Source organism: Rutilus rutilus (assembly GCF_951802725.1).
Source record: "Rutilus rutilus genome assembly, chromosome: 1".
Classification (NCBI taxonomy): Eukaryota; Metazoa; Chordata; class Actinopteri; order Cypriniformes; family Leuciscidae; genus Rutilus; species Rutilus rutilus.
Genome location: NC_140209.1, coordinates 43,681,935 through 43,696,395, shown reverse-complemented (window position 1 = coordinate 43,696,395; position 14,461 = coordinate 43,681,935). Strand labels below are relative to the sequence as shown.

Genomic DNA, 14,461 nt, shown 5'->3' with positions numbered 1-14,461 from the left:
GCCAGAGTATGCAGACTGCTCACCGCGTCACTCCATCCCTGCGTCTGAGCACGCAAGGTGACATGCAGTGATTTATACGAAGCCATCTCCATATCGACGGGGACGCTCGGATTGCTAAGTTAGGCAGTGGTCAATTCAGCAGTCCAGCCATCTCTTCAATAAAGCCTGAAGATGGCCTTCTCACGATCCAGCCAAAAGTGGCGTGTCTTGAATGCCACTAAGATGTCTTGCACGAAAACTCTGGCCCTCTAGTCGGCAGATCGTTGGAAAGCAGTTCAAGCCAAGAAGGGTCATCCTTCTCCCTCGCTTAAACAAGGGGATTTATATTTTATGTGTGGTGCATTAAAATAAGACAGAAGAGTCTTGCACTTGCCATGATGGTGTAACTATTGTCCCCAGACATCACTTCTGACTTATTCATTACACTTTTATAACTTTGCTCAATGTCATATTTCAGCCAGCCAGTAGACGTAACACGTTGTAAGATGCATGAAAAGTCATGCTCTCGCATACTGTTACACCACCTTGAATATAGACTACAAGCACGGTCAGTGCACCGTAATGCACCGTCTGTGCCGTTATCTAGGGGAAATCGTCCTGCAACGTAATGGCTTGAAGATTATGGGAGATAAAACTAAAATTTGACACAGGCTCTGATTTTTTGGCTTGATTTTGTAGGTCTGTGGAAGCCCTTGAACTATGCCAGCTGAAGACAAACCCACTGTATATGGACTAAGATGCAGTCTTATAATCAACAATATCGTACTGCAAAATTTCTCTGCATGTCATCAGCCAGGATTTAGCTCAGGATCCCATGGCACAAGAGCACCAAAGACTAGCGGATGGCTAATACCATCCAACCCTCCCACGCCCCTTCTAAATTAGTAAAAGCCTTTTATTGTTGTGCAACGGTTAAATGACTTAAAAAAAAAAAAAAACGTAGTGTGATGTGTCACCTGGCATGTAAAACAAGAAGCCTATGAGGCAGTTTAGGCCAGTGGAGTGTGTGTGAGCATGTGTGCATGCATGTGTGATCATTTCTGTGAGTCATCTAAATCTCTTACTAAGAGACAGGTGTGCAGGTGAGCTGAACCATGTCCCATGTGCGAACGTGTCTTTTTGTTTATTGTCTATGAGCAAACAAGACAGATTTATGACTCTAATCATTAAAGAGTGTTCTGGTTTAATTAATGCATTACTGTACACATCCATCATTGATTTTTCCTAATGGAAATAGAGGTGAACAAGGACGAAGTAAAATAAATAAATGAAAGTTCCAAATTGAACACAAAGTTTACTCCCTGGACATCCAGTTCCTATAGAATGAGGCTGATTGCTTTATTAAAAGGAATATTTCATGCAGGTTCAATAGAAGTTAAGCTCAGTCGACAGCATTTGTGGATTAATGTTGCTTACTTCAAATAATTTAGATTCATTCTTTGTTTTCTTTAAAAAGAAACTTCCTTACAAAGGAAGTGAATGGGATTTAAAATCTGAAATGTGAAGCTTATAATTCTATTAAAGCACTTACATTAGCCTATTTCTTATGTTAAAACTTGTGTATTATTTAAGCTGTAAAACAGTGTAAATCATATTTAAATAAAAAAAAATTACACTAAAATCATGTTAACTCATATTGTTTACATCTTCTGGTTATTTTACTGAAACGTTTATTGTTTACAGATTGACTCCTATTCACTTCCACTGTAAAAAAAATCTCACTGTAACAGAAGTGCAAAATCAACATTATGCTGTAGATTGAGTTTAACTTGTATTGAACCTGAAATATTCCTTTAAACGTCTAAATTAATGTTGTTTTCTAAACAATGTTCATGATTTTTACCGACAACAACAAAAATACACTGTTTAATATCCAAAAATACAAAAAAAGTTGGCAGTTGATCCTTCTAATCGATGATCAAGGCCGTAACATGAGCAAGTTATCATGCAACTCCATGCAACAGCACCTCGCTCTCCACTTGCTCATAATCTAATCCCACTAAGGCGTCTGGTTCTGTTCAGCAGCTGTGTCTTGTTTTTCCTTGATGTCAAACGACTTTCATTGCCTTGGTTTTCTGTGCATCTCTAAACCACCTTTTAATCATTATATAATTATTTAGATCTAGATTTGCCGCAGGCGCTGAGGAGCAACTTGCTGAGTTGCAGCCCTGAAGGGTCTGATTGAAGCAGAAGGGTTGAGGGTGCAATGCTCTCGGTGAACTGCTCCCTAAAGCATGTCTGCAGAAGCCTTCCTCTCTGACGGCTGATGTCTGTCACCTTTTGACCTACTGAAGTTAAAAGCCCCTTCATACATTTAAAAAAAGGCACATGAAACACAAAAGTAAGGTGAGGCATCAAAGGTCGACTACAGCGCACACATAAAAAGGTATGAATTTAAAGGGCCTTTTAGCAAGAGAAGCTTGAAGCTGATGTAAAAAATAAAACATTAGATATCATTTATCAGTTAGAACTTCACATGCAATATATTGCACAGGCTGCCAGAGTCACAGAGAGGAATGGAGCGTGAACAAAGGCATTTAAATGATTATTCATAAAACTTCATGTCACCTTTAAATTTAACACCTGCGTGTAAAAAGAACCCATTGGAAAATCCACAGCAGGTAAATGGCTTACTTCAAACCATTCAAGAGGCATTAGAGAGTTATTAACGAGCATTAATTCCAACATGGTGGATGGTTTTTATGAATACAGCTCTGGGTGACTCCAGAGTTTAAAGAGAAAGTTCATCCAAAAATGAAAACGCTGTTAACATTTACTCACCACCATGTTACTTCAAACCTGTATGACTTTTATTCCCACAAAACAATATGTTAGTCAGGATAACAGTTCAGTCACTAATCGCTTTCACAGCATCTTTTAAGAAAAATATATATATGCATGCAAATGGTGACTGAGGCTGTAATTTCTGCCTAACACAAACCAGCTCTGAGCAAAAATGTAGAAGTTCAACAAGGTGAAAGACAACTGTTTACCAACAAACATTTGTCATGATTCTGATTTTGGCCCAGCTATAGGCTACCTGGTTTGCAATGTGAAATGTCTCCCTCAAAGCTTGTGTTCAAATATATTTATGTGATGTGTCATGGCTTACGTTACCAAGGGAACATATATGATAATGAAAACACATTTCTGCTCTCTTATATGTACTCCAGTTGAGTTGAGCCTGGGGTCTGTGTAAGAAGCCTTAATCATTCTCTTCCAAAATGACAGCAAACTCAGGATCATCTGATCACCCACAGGTTCCACCTCATAACCTACTTTCAACTTAAAATCTAAATCACTTTTTACTTCTGAAATGGCATTGCAATAATATATCATATCAGCAGCATCTACTATTGCTATCCAACAATACACAGAGTGATAAGGCAGAGCTTTATTCCATCCATAAATAGGATACAGCATGAGAAACCTGTGTGAGGAATAGCACCCTGTTCCTTTAGCAACAGATGCCCAAGTCATCACCAGCACCACTCGTGTCACTCTCACACACACACACACACACTTTCAGGGAGCACAGCACATGCCTATGGGCTAATTCTCTCTCAGCTCAACACATCAGCATTTAAACCCTTCGTTTCATGTGTCACAGATAACAGCAGTAGATCTTCATTCATTGCGCTTAATCTGTTTGTTTCTTGTTCGCGAGCGGTGGAGCTCGAGCAGACAAGCCGCGCGCGCTTTAGAGATTTATCACAGGCCACACAGTGCCTTCGTATTTACACCCATAAATTTGGTCAAAGCGTCTTTCAAAGTGAAAACACTCAATCATTTTCCAAAAATAATCCAAAGTTTGAAGGCAACAGATTTAGGGGTTGCTACATTGGTTAGGCTATAGTAAACCAAGAAACAGCGTGACAAGTAAACTAAAGAAAATGCGCATTTGTGAGCATCCTTTAGACTCTGAAAAATACGCATTCAGAGGCCGATATTTGTTGTTATGCAGAAAAGTCTAGAATTATTACACACATACCCAGCACTAACTAAAATAACGGGCGTTACGATGTATTTCCAGTTTTATTAGACAAGGTGTTTAAAACGAATCATCTCTCATTCCTCGTCTTGTAATAACCAGTCCTGTATCCTAAAGTAATCCATCCATAATTTATGACTCTAGGTTACTAAATATTGGTGAAAGGTGTCTCGACAGCACAAATTCATTAGTTTACATCGACGCCCGGACACACGCGCAACTGGACACAGACACACACTGCCGCATTAATTCCTTTGTACTTATATACATTAAAACACGGTTTTCGTTATTATAGTCATTAATACAACTGACAAATAATAGAAAATACAAAATTACAGTTTTAAACGCAGCTGTTTGCAAAGGCAATTTATGCACAAATGCCCTAGACTACCGAACGAACAACATAGCCTACGTACAAAATGTTTATTTTCCAAGTAATACTACTAAATGTTTACAGTCTTACCTTGACTCTTGTTCCTTTGATTTTAATCTAAATATATCCGTCAGAAGCTCCGGTGCGGAGTCGATGTCTCCTCTCGCCTGTCTTTCTCCGTCTTTCTAGCTCTCTCGCTGTTCAACCCTCTCTCTCTCTCTCTCTCTCTCTCTCTCTCTCTCAAATTGATTCACCCTTTCGCAGAGCTGGAAGCAGAGCACTGTCTGCCTGTGAGTAGTGGCGGGTCAGATGGAAAAATACACGCAGAAAGAGATAGCAGCCAACTTTACCACAGTACGTCTTATGATGAAATTTCGCATGTAGCCTCACATATTAATGAGCCTGGAGGACATAGTGTGTTTAAAAACCCATGAGGTAAATTAAATATTATTGGCCTGGACCAACTGACACAACAGTGATAGCCTATTAAAATAAACGATTAAAAAGCGCAAAAGTGACATGTGAAGGTTAGATGTCGAACCGACCAGTCAAGTTTAAGTGTGTCAATCAAACCTGAATGCAGAACCGTAAACACTGCAAATAATTTGATGCTGTAAAAGCCAGATTACTCGTTTTAGATCTTCAGACAAACCTAAACACGCCCCCTATTTCAATAGCAATAAAATGTACCAATCAGAAGCAAAACAATTAGCTTCCGGGTTCCCATATATGGATTTCACGCTGTGAACGTGCAAAACGGCAGAAAGCTCATCAAAAACACGTCAGTTGGAGTTAAGAAGAATTTTGATTCTTAGTTACCATTATCCAAAGTCCATTCAAGAAGAAAAAACGTACGTATTGTTTAATATGAGGCTCAATGGCTAGAACCTTTAGGTTGTGTGCTGCGTTTGTCCAATCAATTACAATGGCGCCGCAAATAAGAAAATTAACCCAAGGTTTAGGAATATAGTGTGAAATATTAGCTTATGAATACTCAGGATTAATTGTTAACGGTTTAGAATGATCCAGACCTATTTCAAGTGTGTGAAGCTGTATGGAGATCACTCGCGATCATTCGCGATCATTCTTGCACCGAGATTTGAACTTAGGGGCGCTGTTTAGCCTACACAACACCATTTACAACTTTTTTGGGGTCCTGAAAATGCAAACTTTTGAAAATGGGTTTCAAAGTTCAAGTTTTTGAAAAGAATCCCATCATTGTTTCCGTGTAAACAATAAAAACATGAATTTGTGAAAACGGTGATGTCATGCACATGGTTATTACCTGTTCAATCTAGGCACGTTACAGTGTTTCTTTACAAAGTGACATTGCCAACTAACTTACAGGCCTGGCAGCATAATACAGCAATTTTTAGTTGTTTTCACAGATGTGTGAACGGGATTGTTTTGACAAACTTGCCGTCTCTGAACACGAAAAAAGCAAAGGAAAACCTTTACTGTTTTCAGTAAATCACATGTAAACATACCCTCAGTGTAAACGGCAACGTCATGTGCATGTGTATTACGTGTTTAGTCTATAGACAGTGTTTCTTTACAAAGTGACATCGCCAACTACTGCTTGGCAGCATAATACAGTGTTTTTAGTCGTTTTCACAGATCCATGTGAAAGGGGATGGTTTTGACAACGTATCCAGCAAACACAGAACAAACGTAGCCAACCTTTTAACAATGTTTTATCAACATGGCCAAAAGGTTGCTATAAATACGTTGTGTGGTGAAGGTTGTTACAGCGTTGTCACAATGTTGACATTAAACCACCGTTCAGGGCCATTGCTTAAGGTTGTGCCAACGGTGTCTTGACAACCACTGGACTACATATGTACTCGTCACTGCCCTGAAGCGCGAAAATCAGACTTTTAAATTTCAACCGCCCGTTGGGCTCATTGTGTTGTCTCGTTCTTCATCGAGCAAGTCTACGTGAGTATACGCTGATTTCACGCAGCCGTTATTTTGAAATCGAAAGCGAGGCTCCGGTGGGAAGAAAACCGGAAGTGTCGCCTTTAATCATAGGAGAGTCGTGAATGCGATGGCGTATTGTTGTGTTTAATGATGTTGTGTCAATTCTAAAACTGTACATACATTTCTTTCATACTTTAGACTATATACAGTGAAATTTATTTATAAATAAAATAATTTTTTTATATATAATTCAGAGAGTAAAAAACGAAGCAGGAATGAACTATATACATATCCTATATTAGAAATTATCTTCCAATAGTGTAAATCGCGGCAGCAGCTTCAGGTTGGTAGTCCAAGGCATTGTTGTTTATCTGTACTTCCGGGGTTCTTCCCACCGGAGCCTCACTTTCAAGTTCAAAATGGCGGCTGCGTGAAATCAGCGTATTGCGTTTTATTTACCTCAGCTAAATAAGATACGTAATTATTCAAACACAACCTACAACTTCATTTTCTAATGTAGCCTCGCTTGCACTGTTTAGTTTTTCATTTCATTTGTCTGCTATTTAGTCTCATTCGTTTCTTTGCTCCTCTGGATTTGTGGATGTTTCCTGGACTGATTCCGTTTAACGTTACCGAACATTATCGTCCGGCTTTCGACTACTGTCTGCCATGTACAGATCCGGTTTTGTTCATTAAATGTTCTCATCTTTGCTTTTTATGTTTTATTTATTATACTTAAAATAAATGTGTAACGTTATATTCATTTATTTAGTTTTTTTTCTTTTTTTCACAAATGTATGACTTTTAGAAGTGCAATTTGATTACCATATATGCAGTTAGTTTTAATAAAGTTGAATTAACGTAACCTTCTGTAATTTTTACTCTTCAAAGTGTACACTTGCAGGTGTTGATTATAATTAGGCTAATTTACTGATAGCCCCATAAATAATAATAAGGATAAACAATATTTAAAAAAAACTATAATTATCTAACATCTGACTAATTAAAAATTAACCTCAAAACATAAAATGCTAAATGGGGGATATCTATAGGCCTATCTAGCATAAAAACAAAAAATTGTCAGAATGTCGTCTCTCAGTTGCTGAATGTCGCGTAGCAACGTTTGCGACAGCCCTGTCGCGTCTTACAATTCTACGTTGTTACAATGTTGCGAGCACGTAGACAGCGACGTTGCCATAGCAGAAATGCAACGTGCCACAGACGTTGCCACAACGTAAATGTGTTTTGCTAAATATGAACTAAAAATGGAGAAATGTTTCCTTTGCATTTTTTGCGTACAGAACACAATGGCCCTCATTTATCAAAAGTGCGTACACCAAATTTCCAGCGTACACCCAAAACCACGGTGACTTTGAGATTTATCAATATGGACGTTGGCGTACGGCACGCTCAAATCCTACGCCAGCTCAGGAGGTGGTGTACGCACGTTTTGAGTGCGGGAATGCGCAGAAAAACAATTCCTAACACCACAAAACGCACTGACAAACTAAAAGATATGATATATTATGACCCACTGTAAAAAACAACAACATAGTAATTATAAACTTCAGTGTTTATTTTTGTGCAACATGGACTTCAATGTTTAATTTGTGTGACTTTACCAAAGCATTTGAATTGTAGGCATATGTATTCCTTAAGTTGCGAGCCTGTGCGCTTTACCTGACGTTTCAAGCCTTGTTTATACTTTCGCCTGGCTCCGCAGCGCGAGTCTCCGCAGACTGCGCGCGCACCTCCCCAAACGGACAAGGCGTTTATACTCGACGCGCTCGCCGTTGTACTATTCTTTGAAACAATGGTTAGGCCAGGGTTAGGCCCGGCAGGTGTGCACGGACTGGGTTTAGTAATGAAAGGCTTTCAATGACCAAAAAAATAATTCAGACTGACAAAATAATAAAAATGACATTCTTCTTCTTTTAAATAATAATAATAATAATAATAATAATACAACTAATAATAATAACGACATTCTTCTTCTAAATAACAATAAGCGTCATTAATAAAAATCTAGAATTTTTATTTTAAATCAATTTAGTTTCTTTGCACTTCCCTGGTCTCGCTTTCTCTTTCTCAAAGAAGTTTCTCTTCTTTGCCGTCTTCCATGTGTCCATGGCGTAAAATGAGGGCGTGGGGGGAGCGGAGACTTGAATATATAGGGGCGTGTTATTCTAATGACGCTCGTTTTCAGCCGCGGCATTTATCAAGCGCAGGTATTGCGTACACCTGGATTTCAAAGGTACGCACAGCTTCATAAATCAGGCGGTGAGAAGAGTGTAAGCATAATCTTACGCCAACATATACGCCCGTTTCTACGCAAGAATGATAAATGAGGGCCAATGTGTTCTGTACGCAAAAAATGCAAAGGAAACATTTCTCCATTTTTAGTTCATATTTACTTCATGTTTATTGCATCAGGCTACTTGTTGTATACAAACCATTTAAACTAGCATCAGTGTTATTTTCTGAGTAAAGTTATGTGCTGCCGAATTCCTCTCGTTCATGTGAATATACCAAAGCCACAGTATCGGCCTTTCGCAACGGTTGGGCAATAAGAGAGACAAAACGTGTAGCCTATGTAAATCTCTTATCCACAGGAGCAATTTCTTATTTAATGAGCAATGGCGCAGGTGAATGTCAGTTAGACCGTATTTCATGCGCGTCACATCAAAGCACGCAGGACATGTCAATCAATCGATGCACTCTATGGTAGTGACAGACAGCTGTCCTTTTATTGACACGAGACAGGCCTGGTAAAGCATAATAATTTCCTGCTTCACACTTTGTGTGTTTGTGTAGTAGGTATAATATATATGTGCGTATGTATGTATGTGTGTGTGGTACAGAACGTATATGCGCGACCACAACACGTGCGTGCTCGCTTAAGATGTTACGTTGGCATAGCAACTCTGAGGCGCATACAGTAGCCAAATCCTCCCCGTGCTCGCGCTCCTGAGCACCCAGCATCTGGCTTTAAACGCTTCACCTTTTCTTAACAATTTAGTACGAGGTTGCGCAGAACATCGCGATAAACAATTGTGAGGGATATCGCTCGATACACGGGGGCGTGACAACATGAGTTGGTGCTTGGAGGAATTGGGGGTAAATGAGGTGTGAGAGGAGGAGGGAGAGGTCAGTGGAGGAGAGACAGAGGGGGGAGGGGGGGTATCAGATGGCTGATTAGCACAGAATTGATAACATTCTAAATTCAGACACAAGGAATCAGTCACTGCCTCTCCACTTTTAACTCTATACGTCCGACTCTACTGAGAGTTCTCTGCCCGCAATAAACGTCTGAGAGATGAGATTGCGGCTGACTTTACCTCCCTAAGTTATACCTTTCTTTTTTTTTTTTGCTCAGGATGGATATGGAACACAGCTGCTGTGTCTTTCAGCCTAAAATGATATTCACACTCGGCTACGGCTTCCTCAGAGGGGCTCGTACTACAGTTCAGTGGCCAATCCCGGCACCCTCCGAATCAGCATGCCCCCGAACGAACTCCCTTCGTCCTTCCCTCCTCCGTCGCTCTCTGCGGCGCACTCGCTCCACTGACATCATATCTATACCCTTAGCTCTCTTTGAATACCCCCTCCCCTTCCCTTCCTGCCTTTTGCCCCCGAACTGCGCTCTATGCAGTAGTAGAGGAGGCATTGTTCACAGCCCACAGCTCAACCCTGGAATTCTACACCAGTGGGTTCTCTCTCTTTCTCTCTCTCCTTCTCTCGTCCAGCTTCAGCATCCTGCTCCTTCTTCCTCTCCCTCCCTCTCTCTCTCTATTAAATTTCCAGTCACACAACAGTGCAGTGGATATCCCTCCCTCCCTCCGGTTTCTCTCTCTCTCCCTCTCCCTCCCTCTCACTCTCTCTCCTCTTTCCAATCTCCTCCCCTCTCCCACAGATACCCTCCTATGTTGAAATCTTCCTGGATCTCTGTGTGTCTCCCTGTTGACTGCTCTCTCTCTCCGAGTCAAAGCCCTCAATCTCCATTGATTAAGACTGCAAGCTGTCCCCCTCCTCATTTATAATCGTCTCATCTCTTCCGCTTTCACCCCAATTAAAACCTTTCTCTAGCTTTGAGCTCCCCCCACCCCGACACACACTATCCGGCATGGCAGTTGTATACGTTGCGCAGTGTGTGTGTGTGTGTGTGTGTGTTGGTTGACCATGTGGACTGTGTTTTTCTTTGTCATTCTCCATCTTTCGGTCTCCCTCGCGGGCAGCTGAGATTTGACTGTTCATTTAATGGCCTGTGGTGTCCACATAATCAGTGATGCGGGCCGGCTGGAGGATAAATGCAGTTCAAATGATGAAGACAGATCAGACGCGCTGTACACTATAAGGCCCTGTGAGTGTGATTACCGCCCTTCACGGGGAGCTGCGGGAAAGCGCGCGGCCCTTTGAGCGCTGCAATGCTTTACTACCTTTAGCGAACAAGGCGCATTTCACGGCAAGCGTCGGAATTAATGCTCTCTGCCGTGTCCTCACCTGGAGAGTGAAATACTCCCAAACCACAGTGTGGGACGACAGTGCTCTCGGGTTGAGTTTCTGCTCAGTTTTGCTGTGCCTGCTAAATGTTTTTGTGATGTGGGTCAATGACGTTCATTTGTTCAAATTTACATTCAAAATGCTATATGCAAAGTGATTTGAATACAAATATGTGATGAGCATTTAAATATTTTTTTTGTTGGAATAAAGTAAAAAATGTCAGGATGATACAACTGTCCTGATCGGCCAAATGGGTGCCCTAAGCAGAATTGTATTATTTATGGTTTTATTGAACAACACTGATAGAAAACATAATGCAATATAGGCCTAATAAACAATCATCTTATGGAATGTACATTATATATATTATAACAAATGCCTGCAGATGACTCCAGTGGCCTGGTGACTGTGTTTTTGTTACACTTTACAGCATAATCAAATCCTTGCTTAATATAGAGGGTTTTCACTACACGTCATCAATCCGGAAGTCGGCCATTTTGGAGGCACTGAACGTAAACAATGCCACTGAACTCAACGGACTTGCAAATTTGGCTGATTATTGCTGCTGAAAAATGTTGTGTTTTGGTCTGTACTAATCGGTCGCACCGAGAAAAAACATTTCGAGTTCTATAGACCTTATGCACCAGAGAAACAAGGGCGCCGCCATCTTTGGAATATTGTCTTTTAACTTCCGTTTTGCGGTCGCTCTGTATATTTATATGGCATTTCTGTCCAGGAGTAATTAGCTTTTTAAGTGGATTTACTTAATGTAAAGTTAACGAAAGTTATCATGAGGACTGTAATGTTTAAAGCAGATGACTTAACAAATGTAAATCGACCGGGAAGATTTTAAAACGAGCCGTTCATTAATAAACACGCAAAACGCTGTGAAAATACAGACCGGAAGTCAAAAGACAATGAGCGCAGCGCTGAAAAGGGGCAGAGCTACATAAGGTCTATAGACTGCCGAAAGTTAAAGAGGAGAGTGCAAAAAACTGATGAAAGATGGCGTTTGTGGTTGAGAGAGGCACAGCATCAGCCACATGTGTAAATGAAGCGTTGACTATGGCTAGAATGTTGACGTAAAGTAGTTCACTATGGCTACATTCACACTGTCAGTTCAAATCCGAAGACTACTGCGTCTTGAGCCTGCTGCAGAACTGTAGGAGGCTGGTGTGCACAACTCTTTTTCCACGCCGGTTTCAAAATACGTTTCAAAAATAATCATTTTCTGTTCGTCCGGCACTTTGCAACAACACAGCCTTGTTTCGGCAGCGACTTTCAGCATGTTCCCTATAACGACGTCTGATGTTTACATTTTACGTGGCGTGAGAAAGTCACATAAACCATGCGAAATCCGATCAGAGCGTTCAGACTGAAGTGGATTTCCTGATATGTGATTTGAATAGGATTTCAAACCACATATGGATGTAGCTTGAAACGGATTTCATGTGCTTTTTTTTGGACTGACAATCTGAACGTAGCCAATGTCAGGATAAGAAATAGAAGGAAGAGTTGCAGCAAGGACTAGAGAAGCTAGCTTGTTCGGATCTTTACCACATATTAACTTAAGTTTGTCAAAATTTCGCGCTTTCCTGCTTACTAAGTCCTTCTTCTGTATGATTTCGCAGCTTCCATGTGTTTTTTCCGTGGTTTAGACATCATAAATTAGTGTAACAATGTGTTCAGTAGTACATAAACAGTGCAATCCATGCCGTTATTTACGTCCGAGTACCTCCAATATGGCCGCGCATCCGGGTAACCAGAGAATGTCTAATAAGGCGAGAAGTTTCACTCTCAGTAAACTTCCGGCTTCTGAACTGGTTGCAGTTCCACTCTGGCTCCATATGAGGGCGCTCACAGGACGAGTGCAGAATGAATGGAGGTCTATGGCGCTATACCCATTAAAATCCACTTTTCTCAGGATATCATTTTTTGTCTAGTAATTTGAATGTTGTATTCGAAAGGAGATGCAAAGAAATTACACACTGCTGGGTGTTAGATTTTTTAGAGTCACTTATTTGCTTTAAAAAGTCTTTTAAAGTGTCAATGACGTCATACACATCGTACGACCAGAGATTCTGCTTTACGGCAATCCTTCAGTCACTTTGGTGCTTTCACGCTCTGCACTTTCTTTTCTCTCGAGGCATCGACAACACAGCTGACACAGGTAAATACACGTGCTAGACGAGTTTTTGTTTTGTTTGTTTCTGGTCCCGCTTCGGATGCCACGATGCCATCAAGCGGTATCTCTGGTCGTAATCAGTCCTTCACTGACCAATCAGCGTTCATTAGCAGAATGCTAGCGTGTTATGGGCAACAACAACTCAACCTGTAAGAAATCGAAAGGACATAAGTACTCGTTCATTCAACTTTTGACCTATAACCCATGTTGAACTTGCAAAACCTACAATCAAATCTGAGATTTCTCAACGGCAGTCGGGTGAAAGAGACAAATTTAGCCGTTTAGCCCCATAGACTCCCATTCAGTCTGCGCTCATGGGCGATCACCCCCAGTGGAACTCTGGTGGAACTACAACCAAAATTCGGTACAATAGGACTTAATAGGGAGTGGGCAGGCTCTCCGTAGACGGGCTCTGGGGTAACTGACCAAATCGTGACGTAGTGCAAACCCTCTATTGGCCAAACAACACTTAATGAAAAAGTCCACTTAATCTTTAATATGTGGGCACTTCTTTGCGATAGAAATGCTACAGCCACTGTAATTTCTTGAACAAGAACACATGGACATCAAAACATGCAAACTCAGAGCAAGCTGTTTTAAGTTTTATTTTGAAATCGCGGTAAACATCAATTTGCATATTTAGAGACATGTATTCTCCTGCGTAAGCTTAGGTCTATAAATGATAGCACTATACCATGCTATATATATATTTTTAATGGTTTTAATAAATCGCTGCTGTATTAGAAAACGGTCTAATATGCGGTTGATGCTTTGGTTTGTTTTTTGATTTATGTATTTTCGTCCATGGAATGCTACACTTCCGGTATTGACATAAATTGCATTTAGTATCAAACCAGAAGCTGGTCAAATTATTAACGCGGCATTAAACACTTAATTTCACCCATTAACTTCAATAGCCAAAACTTTAACATATTTTTGAACATACCCGAAAGTGATGCACGGGATTCATCTTGGGCTTTTTTTCCCCCCTTTTTGCTTCTCAGCGCCAGACAGCTGTTGTCTTTTCCCGGGCATAACGTTAGTTGTCAGTCCGCCACAAGCATGATGTTGTTGGGGCGGGGTGGATACGGGAATGGCGTATCGTATCGCGTGTGCTTGCTTCTTTTTAATTAAAAAAAAAAAAATTATGTTTAACGTTATATTATTATAGAATAAAGCAATAAGACCTGCGAAGAGTACGCACCGCGTCGTGCCCGTCTATGGTCGTGCCTAACAACGCCCCTTAGCTGTTCTAAATTCACTGTAAAACACGGCTTCAAGGGGCTTATTGCTTTTATAAAACGGTTTCTCCATAAAAATATTAACTTTAATATGTATTTTATTAATAAAATAAACACCAGCAAAAAAAAAAAAAAAGACACATTTATTCCTCCGCCAAGCAATGTAGTTCCAAAGAGGTTTCCAAGCAACACATGCAGCAACAAAGAATCACAAACGGCAGTTTCGCAGTAATACTAATGTAATGCGGTCA

General features: G+C 40.5%; 1 protein-coding gene across 3 annotated transcripts in view; it reads right to left on the bottom strand.

Annotated features, from left to right (window-relative positions):
- Positions 1 to 4,566, bottom strand: part of lrrc4ba (leucine rich repeat containing 4Ba) — a 64,870-nt gene extending 60,304 nt beyond the window's left edge. For 2 of the 3 annotated variants that reach the window (XM_084413971.1, XM_084413970.1), the window contains exon 1: positions 4,455 to 4,553. The gene's annotated coding sequence lies outside the window, so the exon portion shown is untranslated. Of the gene's footprint in view, positions 1 to 4,454 lie in introns of all 3 variants that reach the window. The other variant, XM_084413972.1, reaches the window with a different exon arrangement.
- Positions 4,567 to 14,461: the final 9,895 nt, after the last annotated feature.